Raw genomic sequence first — 20,322 nt, 5'->3', positions numbered from 1 at the left:
CTGCTAGCCCCAATTTTCAAATTAGGAAACCTGGGCAGGACTTAATGTGCATGACACAGTGATCAGCCAATCAATGATTGCCATGTAATAGTCCCACCCTCTGATGTCATGAGCCGTCACAAAAGGGCAACATTCCGCCCCCTATGAACACCCGTCCCCTGCCCAGACTTCCCACCATAGAAAGTTACCAACCCTAGGTAAAAGTGGTTGAGTAGAGAGGGAAGTCGCAACATATTTTTTAAACAAACATATATTCATTTTAATAAGGAAAACAGCAACAAATAATTTTTAACTACAAACCGGATTCCAAAAAAGTTGGGACACTAAACAAATTGTGAATAAAAACTGAACGCAATGATGTGGAGGTGCTAACTTATAATATTTTATTCAGAATAGAACATAAATCACGGAACAAAAGTTTAAACTGAGAAAATGTACCATTTTAAGGGAAAAATATGTTGATTCAGAATTTCATGGTGTCAACAAATCCCAAAAAAGTTGGGACAAGTAGCAATAAGAGGCTGGAAAAAGTAAATTTGAGTATAACGAAGAGCTGGAAGACCAAATAACTCTAATTAGGTCAATTGGCAACATGATTGGGTATAAAAAGAGCTTCTCAGAGTGGCAGTGTCTCTCAGAAGCCAAGATGGGTAAAGGATCACCAATTCCCACAATGTTGCGCAGAAAGATAGTGGAGCAATATCAGAAAGGTGTTACCCACCGAACAATCTCTGTGCGTAAGGGTCAAGGCCGTAAAACCATACTGGATGCCCGTGATCTCCGGGCCCTTAAACGACACTGCACCACAAACAGGAATGCTACTGTAAAGGAAATCACAGAATGGGCTCAGGAATACTTCCAGAAACCATTGTCAGTGAACACAATCCACTGTGCCATCCGCCGTTGCCAGCTGAAACTCTACAGTGCAAAGAAGAAGCCATTTCTAAGCAAGATCCACAAGCTCAGGCGTTTTCACTGGGCCAGGGATCATTTAAAATGGAGTGTGGCAAAATGGAAGACTGTTCTGTGGTCAGACGAGTCACGATTCGAAGTTCTTTTTGGAAATCTGGGACGCCATGTCATCCAGACCAAAGAGGACAAGGACAACCCAAGTTGTTATCAATGCTCAGTTCAGAAGCCTGCATCTCTGATGGTATGGGGTTGCATGAGTGCGTGTGGCATGGGCAGCTTGCATGTCTGGAAAGGCAGCATCAATGCAGAAAAATATATTCAGGTTCTAGAACAACATATGCTCCCATCCAGACGTCATCTCTTTCAGGGAAGACCCTGCATTTTTCAACAAGATAATGCCAGACCACATTCTGCATCAATCACAACATCATGGTTGCATAGGAGAAGGATCCGGGTACTGAAATGGCCAGTCTGCAGTCCAGATCTTTCACCTATAGAGAACATTTGGCGCATCATAAAGAGGAAGGTGCGACAAAGAAGGCCCAAGACGATTGAACAGTTAGAGGCCTGTATTAGACTTCCTATACCTAAACTTGAGAAACTGGTCTCCTCGGTCCCCAGACGTCTGTTGAGTGTTGTAAGAAGAAGGGGAGATGCCACACAGTGGTGAAAATGGCCTTGTCCCAACTTTTTTGGGATTTGTTGACACCATGAAATTCTGAATCAACATATTTTTCCCTTAAAATGGTACATTTTCTCAGTTTAAACTTTTGTTCCGTGATTTATGTTCTATTCTGAATAAAATATTAGAAGTTGGCACCTCCACATCATTGCATTCAGTTTTTATTCACAATTTGTTTAGTGTCCCAACTTTTTTGGAATCCGGGTTGTAATATAATTGCTCTCATAGCCCCCACTCCAACCAAGGAGCCTCTATATTTAAGTTAAAGTACACTTTTCTGTATTTCCTTGTGTTTTCCTAAAACATTTACTCATCTGGATTAGGAAAGCCATGTTTAGAAAACTTTCCAAAATGTATAGATAACATCAACTAAATCTTCAGATTCATCTGAATATTTCTGACCCTATATAATATTATAATATTCCATTGGGATAATGTAATGAAAATCATAAAATCTCAGAAATAAGAAAAAAGCTGCATTTTGCAATGTAATATTTTTAATTCAATTAATGAAACAGCTATTACATTGCAGATTTTAAAGTTTTATATTTTATTGGTTCAGAAATAATGACATGTGCTGTCCAGACTATAAAATGCACAGAGGGGGTTGCTGAATCCTTTTGCAGCCTCGAAAAAGGTATAAAGTTTGTACTTTTCACACATAGGAATTGTTTTTTTCCATTGCACATAATTTTTCCAGTAATGACTTTTATCTCATTACTCCATGTGTTTAAGTGACCAGTGCATCACTGATCTTCAAACTCTATTGAAGTCTGTATTGTTCTTGTTAAAATATAAAATAAATGTAACTGATAGCTTTCAAAGGGTTTTGGAGTGGAGTCTGAGAGATTCTTTTGTGCCCAACTGTGTAATAAGGCAGGATTTAAAGATTTGATCAATAGAGCGGAGGAGGCATAAATACGACACAAGATGGATACGGTGGTATAAAAGGAGGCAATGTTTCAGTATTCTAAGGGTTGCTCTCTGTATAAATTGTAGAATTAAGCTGTTTTTATTATTTCAGTTTGATCAGTTAAAAGAGCAATTTAAGATGTGTGTTCTGCCACTGCCTTTATCAAACTATGTGTATTCTTCTGGCTTTGTAAATTATTCTATAAATATGGGAGCCATTTGTTATGCAGTTATGTATTCACAATGAAAATGATCATAAACTCTACTGGAAAAATATAAGGTGAGATAAGAATGAATTGCATTATTTCTTTTCGGGGAATATCTTGTCTGTGTGACGGAATGCAAATTTCAATATTTGAAGTTGAGGAATCGGCATATCTTCGTATGATGAATGGAAATGGCAATTTCTGTGGGTGCTATTAATATAGTAGTTTATCCTTTAAAATATTATCTTGTATAATATCTTATAAATATAATATATACAGGCCTGGCTTTGTGGGCCTGGGCCTAGGGTGGCACATTATATTAGAGTGGTATTCCCAGCTGCATCTGTATTTTCTGGTTCCTACAGACACCAGGAGTGTTGGGTACTGGATGCAGGGCTGATTTTATGACAAAAAGCCCTTAGGCCAATCCTGCAGTGCTACCCCCCAGAACTTACCTTCCTGTGCTATTGGGCTCTCTGCTCTAGAAGAGCAAAATTTTTTGCTGCCCTTGGTAATTACTGGGATGCAGCTGCCTAAAGCAAGTTTCTCAATTTGTCTCATACCAGTAGCACTCATGACTGGACGCTAGGGTTACTACCATTTTAAAACTAACTTACCAGTCAGCAGTGGGGGCGGCAACAAATGGGTCAGTCTGTGACATCAAAGGAGCAGAGTGTTTCAAAAGGGGGTGGGGCCATAATGTCATGGACGTCCCACAGTAGGTGCACTTGGGTGAGCCGCAGGATGCACCCATCAATTGCGTGCATGGGGGGCGCAGGAGGCTGCAGGCATAGGGGGGTGTCATTTGTAAATGTGGCACTGAATATATACATACTTTGCAGTATTTTTATTGTTTTGGGTCCCTATAGAAATCGGGATAAGAAGAAGCCAAAAAATGTGTTCTAAAACCGAGAACTCTGCACAGCAAGCACACCATGACACAAGCAAAACAAAGTTCCTTTTACATGTTTGCTAAGATATCCTCAGTGCCAGCTGAGAATTGGATTGAGGGATATACGGCGAATTGTATATCTGTAGGCTTATTAACAACAATTGAATTTATTGCAAGCATGAAACAGCTTTCCGTTACTCTATCTATTTGACAAGCAAATTGCCCTAACTTGTACGAGTACTGAAGATATTTTTAGAGATTATAACATTTGTTATAGAACATGTTAAATTATAGTTAATTCCCTGTCACGATATTCAAGATATCTTGGTATCTGTTATACAAAAGGGAATTTTTTTTTTCAATGTAAAAGAAAATCTTCATCTTTTTTCATCATCATGAGATACTTTGATTGCGGTGCCCTGGTATTTCCCATAGATGTGGCTCTTTACTGAGGCTCATGGTTAAATCCCCGTGGGATTGTGGTGGAATGAAAGGCCATATGTAAGGTAACATAGGTATCCATGTTGACCAAAATCATTTTAAAGAGTTGCAATAAGTAATTCTCAATAGAACGCTATATTTTTCCAAAATGGCACTTTTTTAAAACAGGTATAGGACCCGTTATCCAGAATGCTCAGGACCAAGGGTATTCCGGATAAGGGGTCTTTCAGAAATTTAGATCTCCATACCGTACATCTATTAAAAAATCAATAAACCATTAATTAAGCCCAATAGGATTGTTTTGCACTCAATAAGGATTATTTATCTTAGTTGAGATCAATTACAAGGTACTGTTTTATTACTGCAGAGAAAAAGGAAATTGGTTTTCGAATTCTGAATTATTTGATTATTGGAGTCTATGGAAGACAGGCTTTCCGTAATTCATAGCTTTCTGGATAATGGGTTTCCAGATAAGGGATCCCATACCTGTAATCGTGATTCAGAAGGATACTTTTTGTTCTGCTTAGAGACGCTTATTAAGAGGATACTACCACAGAGGAATTGTTTTTCAGATTCAGATTAGTTTTGCATATTTTTCTCAAAAACTATTCCATTCCCTCATAAAAGTATGAGAAAAACTCTCTTCTTTTTCTAATTAATAATCCCCCTTGCTCAAGGAGCATGGAAGCAATCTTGAGACACATGGAGCTACTTAGTAGCAGCTACTTTTTCACGGCTGCTAAATGCCAGAAAATCCCCTGCCATAGACAGTACTGAGAATGGCCTCTGCTTAAACACACATAGAGACAATTATCAGTAAATGATTAGCATTGTTTATTTTGGTAGCCACAACAAGTCGCTGCTACTGGTAGCTCCATGTGCCTTCATCCTAAAGGTAAGAACCCATGGAGCGGTTGGAGTGGAGAGGCCATTCCTGCTTTTGCTTCTACCCTGCCTGTGGAAGGTACTGAACTTTGAGACATTGCTGAGTTTAGAAATCAAGAGAACTAATAACCCCCCTATCAAGCTACTAACCCCCCCAAAACTAACCGAAACACTTGGGGTGGCAGCAAAACATGGCATGGGAGTTTTTAAGCTAGCCTCAGCTACCCCCTATTATTTTTCAGTGAATCAATGCATGCACCCCCCTAGCAAATGGTGCTTTCCCTGTGCCCTGGAGGTGAGCTTGATGCTGCCTCTTGCATTGTTGCATCTGTATAATTATGTTCAGCCAGTGACACTGCTGTAAAACGCCAGTGGTTAAACAGGTTTATTGATTTCAGAAGTCTTTCCTAGCAAAAAAAATTGAATCCCTTAAAGCAGAAATGAAATAGAATTACTGGAAGCATTTATGAGCCCCGTGGGCCCAACTGTATGGGTAACTAGAAGTCATTTTCAATTCTTGATAATGTAACTCAGTTGCCAAACGTTAAAATCTAAAAGATGTTAAAATATACTAAGGTTATAGGAAACTGAAACAAATGTCGTTTATAGCCCAAATTAAACATCTAATTTCCCGGGAAGAACTCTTATTTTGGTTCATATATTTGTACCCTCACGCTTGGAAGGATGCTCTTCATTTTACCAGAGATTTATGCCATCTGCAGCTATAGCCGAATACTGCTGTCTGACATTTAATCAATAACCCACTAATGCCCTATAAAATCTTCCTTCCTGTCATTGGATTTTCTGCTAATGAAATATCCCACCAGTTTAAACACCACCCCATAATGTATAAACCGTGACTTTAGTGTTCAAAAGACGCTTGACTACTCCGAGCAAAAGGCAACATTTCTTTTGTGTTTTGTTCTTTTTTACAAAATTATCATCTCCTTTCTTTACCAGTGTTATCGTAGGGTAGAGATCCCCAACCATTTTTACTCATGTGTCACACTCAGATGTAAGAAGTACTGGGCAGCTACACAAGCATGTATATTTGTTTGTGGATACCAAATAAGGACTGTGATTGGCTATTTGGTAGCCCCGTCTGGACTGCTGGCCTGCACGAGGCTCTGCTTGGAGTAAAACTGTGTCTCTGTGCTTCCAAAACCTGCCTCCAAGCCAGAAATGTAAAATTGGGCGCCTACTTAGAGGCCACTGGGATCAACATCAAAGCGGATGGTGAGCAACATATTGCCCCTGAGCCAATGGTTGGGGATCATTGGACAGCATAGTGTAATGTATATAGATTGTAGTCTTGGGGTAATAAAGTCATAAAAGAAATGCTTATTAATGTTTCCAAGCAGCAACCATGTCAACTGGGCATAAAATTGAATTTCACTGCAGACAGATGACATTTTTGTGGCCCTCAGTAATCACCCTGTGAAATACAGTAGCTTTGCCTTGATTTCTAACTCCTGTTGTACAAACTTGTATTTGCTTATATTGTAGAAATAGGGGGGTCATCATTTCTGAAAGAAGGAGCCAAATAAGTGATCCCCAAACGGTTTCTGAGTTGCATTATTGTGATGCTAGAAAGGTGCTTCTACATTAAGGACTTTAGACTGGAAATGTTGACATTAATTCAGATTTTTTTTTTCCACCCAAGAATAAAGCTAATACAGTCAAGACGGATGTAATACAAATGTATTTTAGCACTAAACCCAAATCACCAGAAGTCCAAATCTCTAGAAAGCAGAGGCACTTCTTCACCTGTCTAATCGACTTTACTTTCTCATTCTGCTTATCATGTGCAGCAAGGCCTTGCTCTTACCAGAAACATAATTGCTTCTCTAGAGGAAAGGAGGTTAAACACACTTTACCTTTATATAAAATATTTACTACAGAGTTAACAAGAATTTAAAAAGTGTAGTATAGCTTGTACAGTCTTTATCTGGTACATATAGCCAGTATGGGTAGCTATTATGTCCTGTTCTACCAACTGGCTTCAGCCAGTTAGAAATATATATACAGGTATGGGACCTGTTATCCACAATGCTTGGGGCCTGGTGTTTTCCAGATAAGGGATCTTTCCATAATTTGGATCTCTATACCTTGTCTGCTAAAAAAATCATTTACATATTAAATAAACCCAAAGGGATTATCTTGCCAATAAAGATAAATTAGCTGGGATCAAGTACAAGGTACTTTATTATTACAGAGAAAAAGAAAATTATTTAAAAAAAATTTGAATTATTTAATTAAAATGGAGTCTATGGCTGATGGCCTTTTCATAATTCGGAGCTTTCTGGATAACGGTTTTCCAGATAACAGATTCCATACATCCGTGTTTATATATATATATATATATATATATATATCTATATATATATATATATATATATATATATATATACAGTATATATATATATATATATATATATATATATATATATATATAAAATATATGATACTATGCGCTGAAAGGTGCATTAATAACTCCTGCAGTTTTTAAAGGACCATTGTTCCCTTAAGTTTTTCCCTCAAAATACTGCTTGGTGCTATACTGGCATAGATTTCTTAAAAATATTGCCAATAAGCACTAACATAGAAAAGAAAAGTAACAGAAAATATACTCCCCTGTCAAAAATAAAAATTACATGCTTTTAAAGTACAAATAAATCAAATTTTCACCAACTCTAAATATTATACACTGTTTATGGACACAAAGTTGTGTAATGGTATATAGCATATGTACGGTGTAATTGCGGTCTTGTTTAATGTGACTTCAATGCACAAATGCAATTAATTAATTTAATCCTAAGGGTTTGCTGCAGAAATGATAGCAGGAATGGTACTGTTATTCTGAAAGACTAAATAAATTACACATATCAGATCATTGTGCTGTGGGAATGTATTGTGAATATGAAAGGTATTTACAAATATAGCTCTGATACATTACATTATGCAGATTAATGACTTCCCTGCACCTACAGTATGCATTGTTACAAAGGCAATTAGAAGTAACACAGTGGAAAACACAAAAACGTACACAAAAAAACATAAACAGAAAGTAAAATCCCATGTTACTCTGCACAAAAGCATAATAAACTGGAGAGTAATTACTTTATAATTGATTTACTGCTGCTAAAGACTCAAAATTAAGTAAGAGTTGTGTCCGCTGAGATGGGACGGTGGAACATTGGAATATACAATTACAATTTGATTAGAGCTGAAAGTTTGTTAATTTTGAATAAACATGAATATTAAATAAGATGCCAGTAAAAGCTACTGTCCATTCCATTATGTGTCGTTATTTCATTATTAAAACCTAAACATCATTACACAGTGAAGTATGAAAAATGAAATGCCCAAGTAAAGAAGTAATGCATAAAAACTACAAAGAGGTTTATATTTATTTGGATTTGCCTGATAATTTCTGTTGATGGAAGTGAGATCTGTGTCGTGATCTGCTGGGCCGGCAGCTTTGAAATGTATGTGTTGTACATCCCCAAGGAAAGTGTGCTGTCAAAGTACAGAAATGTTATAGCCTCTTGACAATACAGAGATTCAGAACTAATCTTCTCAGTTGTCTAAAGACAAAGGAAAATATTAATGCCGCGCTTCAGTCTTTACACAGAGCTGTACAATAGTGCTGTGACAGTGGCAGACTTTAGGCAAGCATTCAAAGTCCCCTCTAACTTCACAATGCATGGGAACACCTATAGTGACAACATTTTATGGTACAGTAAATGGCCATAAGTATGTGGTAACCTTCCTGTCCAACACCTCATTCTAAAACCAAATGCAGTTGATCCTCTTTTAGCTGCTAAAATAGCCTTTACCCTCTACTCTTCTGGGAGGACTTAGGCCGTAACATTGCTGGTGGCATTTGCTTCCATTTATTTTTAATGGGTAAAGCATTGAACTTGGGATTCAATTAGTTTTATTATTATTAACATGTATTTATAAAGCTCCAGCGGATTCTGCAGTGCTGTGCATCATTCGACAACTGGGTTGAGGTCATGGCTCTGTGCCGACCAGTCAGGTTCTTCCACTGCCATACATTAAGTATGTACACTAAGGAGGGGGTGAGTCCGTGCAGATATTTTTCTTTTCTTTCTTCTCCTACTCCCAAAACTGCAAAACTATTCTGTATGGACCTTACTTAGCACATGGAATTAATATCCTGCTGAAACAGGAAAGGATTCTCCCCAAACTGTTGCCACAAAGTAGGAAGCACAGATTATCATTGCATGATAAAAAGGCACTGGCAAGGATTGGTGTGTCTTAAATAGCCAATGGGATGTCTGCATACTTTTGGTTATTTAGTACAGGCTTTGAGAAAGCTTAGGGAGTTTTTCCATTTACTGTCTTGCTCAACTATCTACAAGGTAAGGCTGGCCATACATTAAAACATCTACTCATCTAGAGTGGTCTCGCAGAGAAAACAAGAAGATGTTTCCCCGCAATGGCTACCTTAAGGTGGGCTATATCAAGCTGACCTGATTGTTGGCTCTTAAACAAAAACAACAGTATTATAGACCGTTACGTTAAGCACTGCATCAATGAGCCAATGCAATCTTTGCCATCTGGGATAAACCTGCCTGGTCAATATCCGGCTAATGTTCATTCAGGCAGGTTTGTTGGAGCCCCCATAAACAGGCAAATAACTGCTGTCTTGTTGTGAAGGGTCCAATTTGGCTACTTAAATCTGACTGTGTATGGTCACCTTGAGTGATATTAGTTCCCTCTTTGGGCTTTTGTAATTATACTAGGGAAAATTCCCATTAGTGAGTGCAACCATACTGCTTGCTCTGACTGGTATATGCATGTTGTCTAATGTTTAAAAGTCATTTCTAGTATCCAATTTTTTATCATAACAGTAGGTTTACCAGGCTTAAACTTTAAAACTAAACATCTGGCAGAAATAGGAATGCACATATTTTACCAAAGTGTTGTTTTCTGCTGTCCCATTAAAGCAATCATCTAGAGGTGGAACCTTCAAGATGAATGCTACTCCCTTGCTGGGAGAATTTGACCCAAACTGTCTACTGCCACATCATTGTTTTTAATGGTGAAAAAGATTTGGTTGTGTGATTGCCAAATCCAAAATTCATGGCGGTACCAGTGCACTAGAAAAAACAGCTGCACACAAACATATAAATGCGCACAGACAAGCCATGGCCCTCCAAATACTGTTAAACTACAAAATGAAGAAACTTGCCAAGAGCGGAAGGCTGTCATTTATAAAGAATTCTGCAAACAGATAATTTCTCCATGAGCACATCTTAACCTTCAGGCGCTTCGCCTTTGGAAACTCCTCTCTCCCTGTTATTAAAACATTTTATTAATCCTTCGATAACATGAACACATATTAGGGCCGGCCCTCTGACCTCACCAAGGCTTTAATAAAACCAGCTAAAACAAATCCATACCAGCTGTTGGATACTTGTTGGATGCATGAAGAATCACATCATCAGCACATGCTTGAGAAAAAGAATTTGTGGTCATGTTTTTTACTTTTTTCTTGTAATATTACATGCAAATTCAGACACAATGACGTTTGACCTTTGGATATCGCTCAACTATAAATCCTGTATTTGTACTATATGAATATTTCTTTAAATTGGAGGCTTTTTCTGGTGCTTCTGTATATGTATTTGTAAAATGGGGTGCTGCGGGGAATGGTGTAGTTACAATGGAATATTTAGTTAAACAGTAGCGAGGTCGCTATTGTCATTTATAACACCATGGGCTTTTACATTACACCCAGTTGCTAAACAGTGTATTGGAGCTTGGCATACATTGTAAAGAGGGTGTATATGCCTTTGTGAATTGTGTTTATTCACATACAAAATAGTGTGTATTTTGCATTTTACTCATGCACTTGTGTTAGTAAATGAGCCCTAAACCATACATAGGGCTCATTTACTAACACAATTCTGGAGACCTTTACCGTGTATGTATATACAGTGGTGTGAAAAACTATTTGCCCCCTTCCTGATTTCTTATTCTTTTGCATGTTTGTCACACTTAAATGTTTCTGCTCATCAAAAACCGTTAACTATTAGTCAAAGATAACATAATTGAACACAAAATGCAGTTTTTAAATGAAGGTTTACGTTATTAAGGAGAAAAAAAACTCCAAATCTACATGGCCCTGTGTGAAAAAGTGATTGCCCCCTTGTTAAAAAATAACTTAACTGTGGTTTATCAATTTCAATTTTCAATTTCAATATCAATTTCTGTAGTCACCCCCAGGCCTGATTACTGCCACACCTGTTTCAATCAAGAAATCACTTAAATAGGAGCTACCTGACACAGAGAAGTAGACCAAAAGCACCTCAAAAGCTAGACATCATGCCAAGATCCAAAGAAATTCAGGAACAAATGAGAACAAAAGTAATTGAGATCTATCAGTCTGGTAAAGGTTATAAAGCCATTTCTAAAGCTTTGGGACTCCAGCGAACCACAGTGAGAGCCATTATCCACAAATGGCAAAAACATGGAACAGTGGTGAACCTTCCCAGGAGTGGCCGGCCGACCAAAATTACCCCAAGAGCGCAGAGACAACTCATCCGAGAGGCCACAAAAGACCCCAGGACAACATCTAAAGAACTGCAGGCCTCACTTGCCTCAATTAAGGGCAGTGTTCACGACTCCACCATAAGAAAGAGACTGGGCAAAAACGGCGCAAACCACTTTTAAGCAAAACGAACATTAAGGCTCGTCTCAATTTTGCTAAAAAACATCTCAATGATTGCCAAGACTTTTGGGAAAATACCTTGTGGACCGACAAGACAAAAGTTGAACTTTTTGGAAGGTGCGTGTCCCGTTACATCTGGCGTAAAAGTAACACAGCATTTCAGAAAAAGAACATCATACCAACAGTAAAATATGGTGGTGATAGTGTGATGGTCTGGGGTTGTTTTGCTGCTTCAGGACCTGGAAGGCTTGCTGTGATAGATGGAACCATGAATTCTACTGTCTACCAAAAAATCCTGAAGGAGAATGTCCGGCCATCTGTTCGTCAACTCAAGCTGAAGCGATCTTGGGTGCTGCAGCAGGACAATGACCCAAAACACACCAGCAAATCCACCTCTGAATGGCTGAAGAAAAACAAAATGAAGACTTTGGAGTGGCCTAGTCAAAGTCCTGACCTGAATCCTATTGAGATGTTGTGGCATGACCTTAAAAAGGCGGTTCATGCTAGAAAACCTTCAAATAAAGCTGAATTACAACAATTCTGCAAAGATGAGTGGGCCAAAATTCCTCCAGAGCGCTGTAAAAGACTCATTGCAAGTTATCGCAAATGCTTGATTGCAGTTATTGCTGCTAAGGGTGGCCCAACCAGTTATTAGGTTCAGGGGGCAATTACTTTTTCACACAGGGCCATGTAGGTTTGGATTTTTTTTCTCCCTAAATAATAAAAACCCTCATTTAAAAACTGCATTTTGTGTTTACTTGTGTTATCTTTGACTAATAGTTAAATGTGTTTGATGATCAGAAACATTTTGTGTGACAAACATGCAAAAGAATAAGAAATCAGGAAATAGTTTTTCACACCACTGTATGTAAATATCTGTAACACTTGTTTGGCTAGGATATGGCAAAACCCAGGCTAGTAATAGGTATAGAGCATGTGTTACATGCGACCTTAATGCACAGGAGTGGGCCTCCGCTATATGGGAGGTATTAATGGAGCTGAGGGTGTAGTTGAACTACAACTAGATAGAGCTTGTGTGGGGCAGATAGAATAATGGACGCCAGAAAGGTTCTTGATCATGAACTATAGTACAAGTTTATTGGACAAGGCACCACTTAATAGTGCAGCAGGGATTATACTCACAGACACAGCAGATTGGATGGTCACAGTGAATAATAGCAGATGTGACACTTAAGGAACAGTATAACCCACTTGAAGGATATGTAGAGTATTAGTTATGAGCCCAGGAATGGATGCCCTCTACTGGAACGGATCCCCTCCAGCCAACTATTGTTCAGGGTAAGGTACTGCCTGAAACCTACGTCTTAACTGTGGTCCCTACAGCAAGGCATACAAAGCCTGGGTTAGACTAAACCCTTACAGTCTCCTTTGATGGGGCTAGTGCTGCCCTTACTAAATAAGCTGACTATGCTCACCACTCCTAGAGGGTGCTATTAAGTAAGACTGACTGTGCTGGCTTGTTCTCATTCACGGGGCCCTGTCCCCGACTTACAAAATGGCAGGTTCTCCTTACTGGGGCCGAATGCCTCAGGCTCAGTGACGTGAAGCCTTGAGACAACAGCAGCCAAAGAGGAAGACACTTCCTTGTGCAAGACACTATATAGTCTGCCAAGGGGAGTGGTCAACCTGGCTAAACCTATAGGGGGTAGCCTAATAACTGTAATCTGAGTGTAGAGGGCTCTGCCCTATAACAGCACAGATAAGATAAGGATAGGGGATAACACCATAGGGAGCTTAACCCTATGGGTCCCTACATATCATTTATTAAAATTTCACCAAGTACATAAGGAGTTTTGATGTTTTCTTTGGCTCAACACATTGCAATACACTCTTTTTCTGCCATGATTTTTATTTTTAGTATGTTGTACCAGAGCCATAATAGGTTTTGAATCATTGCAATACAGGTATGGGATCCCTTATCCGGAAACTTGTTATCCAGAGAGTTCCAAATTATGAAAAGGATATCTTCTATAGACTCGATTATAAGCAAATAATTCTAATTTTTAAAAATGATTCCCTTTTCGCTGTAATAATAAAACAGTACCTTGTACTTGATCCCAACTAAGATATAATTGACCCTTACTGAAGGCAAAACAATCCTATTGGGTTTATATTCAATATTTAAATGCTTTTTAGCAGACTTAAGTTATGAAGATCCAAATTACGGAAAGATCCCTTATCCGGAAAACCCCAGGTCCCAAGCATTCTGGATAACAGGTCCCATACCTGTACAGGTATAGGACCCGTTATCCAGAATGCTCGGGACCAAGGGTATTCCAGATAAGGGGTCTTTCCGTAATTTGGATCTTCATACCTTAAGGCTGCTAAAAAATCAATAAATCATTAAATAAATCCAATAGGATTGTTTTGCATCCAATAAGGATTAATTATATCTTAGTTGGGATCAAATACAAGGTACAGTTTTAATTTTACAGAGAAAAAGGAAATCAATTTTAAAAATCCTAATTATTTGATTATAATGGAGTCTATGGGACACAGGCTTTCCGTAATTCGGAGCTTTCTGGATAATGGGTTTCCGGATAAGGGGTCCGATACCTGTACTAAGAACTATGTTGACTGATGCATAGTAGTTATAATGCCAAGGAAGAATGGCTGATCTAGAAAGTATCATTTATATCAAGGCTAAACCTATTAGCCCTTTTTGTTATTGATCTTTCGCTAAAGTATTAGTTGCTGGACCTGTAAGTTACAACAGTATTTGTAGGATGATTGTATTCTGACTGCTGGCAAATTGGAACTCATTCAATAGAACACAACATTCTATCTTGGCTCTATGTTTTTGATCCACCCTTAGGAGACTGTGGTGCTAAATTGCCAGATAGCTGCCTTTTCAAAAGCAAATTAATGTTTTAAAGGTCAGGATGTTTATATGCAGATAAAATAGGTTCCCAAAATTGGACTGTGTTGTTGAATTTAGCAAAAGGGCATATTCTCTGTGGGCTATTTACAGAGACCCTGGATACAAGGTCAAGAACACTGAGAGGTGCTTATATTAAAAGCACTTGAGTCTGGAGTCTGACAGCACCGGCAGGTGTAAGGTAGCCCTGTCTTTTCCACTAGTGCAGGCTGTAAGTGCTAAACTCTATCGCATCCATACTTTGCACCATGCTCTACATGTAGCAAATTACATGTCTTTTAGTTGGTCTGAACTTGGCCATGCATTCCAGTTACTTACTGAAATGGCATCCAGTGGTGACAGGCAGATCTCAATTAAACAATGGACCTAAGAACTCAGAGGACTCATCAAAAGCGCAAATGCAAGGTGCTTAAATGGACACAAAAGCGCTAATGTGCTCGTGCAGTTTGGTTTGATGAATTGCATTGCACTAATGGACACTAGAGAACCCTCCATGAACACAAAGTGACTTTCATTAAGCAGATTGAACACTAATACCATTAATAATGCAGCAGGCCTTGGAGGTGCTCTGGACAGACCCCATCCATACTATGAAAGTTGTGCATGAGTAATGCTGGCAGATTGCTTGCAAGTACAGGTATAGGATCCCTTATCCGGAAACTTGTTATCCAGAAAGCTTTGAATTACAGAAAGCCTGTCTCCCATAGACTCAATTTTAATCAAATAATTCAGAATTTTAAAACTGATTTGCTTTTTCTCTGTAGTAATAAAACAGTACCTTGTATATAAATAATCCTTATTGGATACAAAATAATCTTGTTGGGTTTAATTAATGTTTTAGTAGTCTTAAGGTATGGAGATCCAAATTACGGAAAGATCCCGTATCCGGAATACCCTTGGTCCCGAGCATTCTGGATAATGGGTCCTATACCTGTACCTGAAAGTTCTGCATTGTGGGTAAAAATGTGGCAGTTTGTATCCAATAAGAGTACTTTGCGCTTGCTTTGTATAGGAGCCTTGAAATAATCTCTTGCTTGTGAAATTTGTTTGTCTCTTTCTTTTATCCATTCTGCTGCAATAGAATCCTATGGAGCCAATTAGCTGCAAGGTATTGTACACTCTGTAGTTCACCTAGAGGGGACTGATAATGCTGAGAGGGCTGCTTTCAAACTTGTCTTCAGCCTCTCCAGCAGGGTCCTTTTCCATGGATTTCTCTTGGTGTGTACTGCAAACTCCACCAATGTGTTAGGAACGTTTTGCTAATCTATTAATACAAATATGATTAATCTGTTACTAGCTAAAAAGAATTTCGGACCATTTTAATAAAGTGATTGAAAGGACACATTTTGTGTATAGCTAAGCCAAATTCAATTACTGATACATACAGTGTTGGACTGGCCTGCCAGGTACCAGTACTTTTTCAAGTGGGCCCTGACCTTAGTGGGCCCTTTGCCCTTTCTGGAGCAGAGTATTATCCCCTTTTTACCTTTTCGAGGTTCTGCTTGTATTTCTTTTGTTCCTGGCAGTGAGATAGGAAATAGTTAGTTTGAGAGCCTGTGATCAGGTCAGAGAAATGACTGAGGCCAAATTTATTGCCACAGATAAGCAGAGAATCCGGGGAGGCAGTTCACTATATAGAACTGGCAGGGGTTTCTCCTAAAGAATTTGGCTTCTAGGTTATATTAATCCGTTACATTTGAACAATAAACCTCGCAAACATAGGGATACAACTGTTTTTTAGGGCTCCAGCTAGTGGGCTCTTCATATCAGGTCAGGTTCTCTGTTAGGCCCTTGGCATCTCTGTTTAACACTGGATAAATAAGTAAAAATATGTTGAATATTCAGATGTATGGAGTGCAAAAACTTTCCAGGAAGGTTTCACGTGTTTACAACAGCTCCAAATTCTACCCAGGGTCAAGCAAAAGCTGACTGCAACCAAAAAATATTAAAATTATGTGTTGCTGTGCCTGCAGGTAGTAATAAATCAGGCATTTCCATATAGCAGAAGAAGCCTTCAGGGTAATCAAGTGTCTGTGTTTTCTGTTGCTCCACTGAGACTTCTCACCATGTTCTAAAAACACAGATTTCACATATATCCGCTGCTGATGGAAATGCTGCCTGTTTATACATACATTTGTTAGTTTCTGTATTGCTTGCTGATACAAAAAAACAATAGAAGCAAGCGTCTTGGGTTGGCTAATGTAAATGCACTGGCTATTAACCAGAGGCAATGTAGAATAAATTCTGGGGGACGGTATTTGCACTACTATCCAATGTCATTCCTTCTAGGGCATTGGATGATTTCAGATGTCACCACAGCCAAGTATAGATGTCCTTTAATAGTTTATATCTTTAGTGTATGCAAAACATTCCACAGAAATGTCAGCTTGTAGGTTTTTGACCATGCCCTGGTCACTCTCAGGTACATCTTATTCATGTCCCAGCCAAACCCCCCATGCTCCACAAGAGCACAACTGAAAACTAATAGGCTTGTGCACTATACAGAAGGAAATATAGCATCATTCATGTTAGGTTTACATTTAACTTTAAGGGAATATTAGGAAAGTGGGAGAATTGGCTGCTAATACAAGAGACTGAGGGCCATACCAAGGCGATTTATGTCAGATAACATCAAGACTATCATGGCCTGTGATTTGCCATTGCTAAAGTTCAAGACACCTACTCTAGAAGGCCAAACAAGCGGATTACTCAATATCGTTCCCCTTGGGGGGAAGCTCTTTTGGAGACCTCACCAATTGAGTGGATCTTATAGTGTATGGCCAGCTTTGCATGGCAACAGATGGAACTTAATGGGCATATCTTTTTCAACCTCAACTACTATACAGTATGTATAAAAATATATATAATATTTATTGTATAAGTGTATGTATATACAGGTATGGGACCTGTTACCCAGAGTTCTGTCTACTAAAAATCATTTAAACATTAATTTAAATTTATTTTTTTACCTCCAACAATGAATTTTATATATATATACTGTATATATATATATATATATATATATATATATATATATATATATATATATATAATTGGGATCAAGCACAGGTATGGGACCCCTCTGGATAAGGGGGCCTCTCTCTTAAGTCCACTGAAAAATCATCTAAACATTATTAAACCCAATAGGGCTGTTCTGCCCCCAATAAGGATTACATTATATCTTAGTTGGGATCAAGTACAAGGTACTGTTTTATTATTACAGAGAAAAAGGAAATAATTTTTAAAATCAAAATCAAAATTATTTGCTTATAATGGAGTCTGTGGGAGGTGGACTTTCTTAATTCTGAACTTTCTGGATAACAGGTTTCCGGATAACAGATCCCATACCTGTATAATATTCTGTTTTATTATTGCAGAGAAAAGGAAACCATTTTTTAAAATGTGAATTATTTAACTAAAATGTCTAATATATATATATATATATGTATGTATATATATATATATATATATATATATATATATATATATATATATATATATATATATATATATATATATATATATATATATATATACATCTAAATATTCACAGATACATTTAATAAACAGCAGAGCCAGGTTGCAAATCAGATGTTTTTATAAGCACGTATTCTGCTTATCCTGATATATATGTTTCCACTCCCTAAGCCAGAAAGCACTTACAGCACCCTTGAGCCATTAAATATGTGCAAGACAGCTAGCCCCATATGTATAGCTCTTCCCTGTCACTGTGTGCTTCTGCACTACTGCAGTAATCCATATGCCCAGGGTACATTATTTCTATCCTACTCATTCTGAAGGGCTTTAGTTAGCCTTTCAGTACAAAATATTTATGAGAAATTCAAGCCAATAACCTTAAATGGGATTTTGCATTTTTTTTTTATCTGATGTGCACCATCATATTTTATTCTCTTTTCCACTTAATAAATCCTCTTATATGCACCAAAGGATAAGGAATATTCTGTACCTAGGATTTCTGCTGCAGGAGCCATAACTCTATTGGCGTAGTGGCACGATATGTTATGAAGGGATCAGTTACAGTGCCGACTCCATTTATGTGTGCCGTCAGCAAGAAAGATAATGTTTAGGTATAACTTTTACTGACTTTAGGACTTTTTAAACATCCTCTAGCATTTAGGCAAGTCAGTATAACTTGTTGGCAGGCATCAAGAGTCAAATATCGGTTTATTGTTCCATGTTTGCCATTATTTCTCTCTGATCATTACTTTTCCACAGTCCAAGGCAGAGCTGTGCCATTTATAGTTTGTCAAGGAAAGGTTATTAAAATAGATTCCCCTGTACCTGTCACTTATCAATGAATTCCATAGATGCAGGACATTGGATGTATAATGTTTACGTAGTATGTGTTACTTGAGTGCTTCATTTCTGCAATTCATTAGCAGTACGGACAGGGGAAACTGCAGGGAAAGGAAATAAATATAGACGTACACTTGCATGAAGCATTTTTGGAAAGTTGTAATGGGAATATTTCACAAAATTTCACTTTTGCAATGTAATATTGTTGTTTAAACAAGTGTATTACAAATGTGTTCATAGTAAGGTAGTGCTTCTTATTGCAAAATGAAGGAGTTGGGGAACCGCTATGATTTTCCTAAGTCACTGGACTATTAAAAGAGAGCTAAACCCAAAAGAGAATGAATGTATACCTAATTAAGGTGCTTTTCTGGGCATTTTTCAATGTAAATACATTTTCCTTGTTTGTGGAGATATTAGCGGTTTTAGACTGCTAGCACCAGATTTATACTAATGCCCTAAACTCAGACCACCGAGGGGTATTCCTTAGTCATCATTTACCCAGCACTTATGTCTAGGGCATTGCTGAGCTCTGTACCTAGCACTGGCAGATGCAAGGCAGCCCTGCACACAGCACTCACTAGGGGAGAATTAATCTAATGTAGGACCCTGGCCCAGTTAAGTCTCAACCTACCCTAGCCCTGGTCTAACAAAGCTCCTCCACCTTCACCAGTGTTGTCACCTTTAATGTATGGGTCCCGAGAAAATGTCCGGATAGGCCCTATGGTAATCCGCCACTTTCACCTGCCATAGGGCAGATGGTAAGGACAGGGATCATTAGCACTACTCCCTAACTTGCACATCTGATTGCCACAAATGTTAGGGAGCAGGAACCATCATGAACAAGGTGCTGCACAATGCCAGCAGCTCTGTTTCCATGGGTGGAGCTCAGGTCCTTCTGCAGTACAAATACTTGCATCCTTGAAACAAGGAATGTGGAAAGAACAGCTATGGATACTGACCTCAGTCAATAACTTTAAGAAAAGTTTAGACATCTCTTGCGTATGTAGAACTGCAAACAATGGTCTAATTACAGGAAAATATTGATCTAGGGGAAATCCGATTGCTGCTCTTCTGGAGTCAGGATTCATTTCCTTGCCTAAATGATAATTGGAAATGACTTCACCGGGGGTTTTGCTTGACTTCTTCTAGATCAACAGAAGGATGTTACTATAGAATTCACGTCCGGTGGACATTTTTTTTCTTTTTTCCAACCTTGATTTCTCAAATTCAAATAATTAAGTAACAGAATACAATTTCTTAATTACAAACTAAAGTACCGTATTTTTTCTGATCTAGAGTAGCTCAAGCACAAACAAATAAGATAAACAATGAGCACCACAACAAGAGATACACTTGTTAAATAACCACACTGGGCAAAAAAATATTTTCCTTCCTAAGTTCAACATGAAAATGAGGTTTTTCTCTGGATAGCAGCGATAAATGGCTTCTGTGACCAATACAATAACTGCATCT

The 20,322-nt window shown here is 38.2% G+C and overlaps 1 protein-coding gene across 1 annotated transcript in view; it reads left to right on the top strand.

Moving 5' to 3' along the window:
* Window positions 1–20,322, top strand: part of plxdc2 (plexin domain containing 2) — a 249,937-nt gene that overhangs the window by 49,365 nt on the left and 180,250 nt on the right. The window lies entirely within an intron of this gene.

This window comes from Xenopus tropicalis, chromosome 6 (assembly GCF_000004195.4).
Source record: "Xenopus tropicalis strain Nigerian chromosome 6, UCB_Xtro_10.0, whole genome shotgun sequence".
NCBI classification, from domain to species: domain Eukaryota; kingdom Metazoa; phylum Chordata; class Amphibia; order Anura; family Pipidae; genus Xenopus; species Xenopus tropicalis.
Note: the sequence above shows the minus strand (reverse complement) of the source record. Positions and strands in the feature narration are given on the sequence as shown.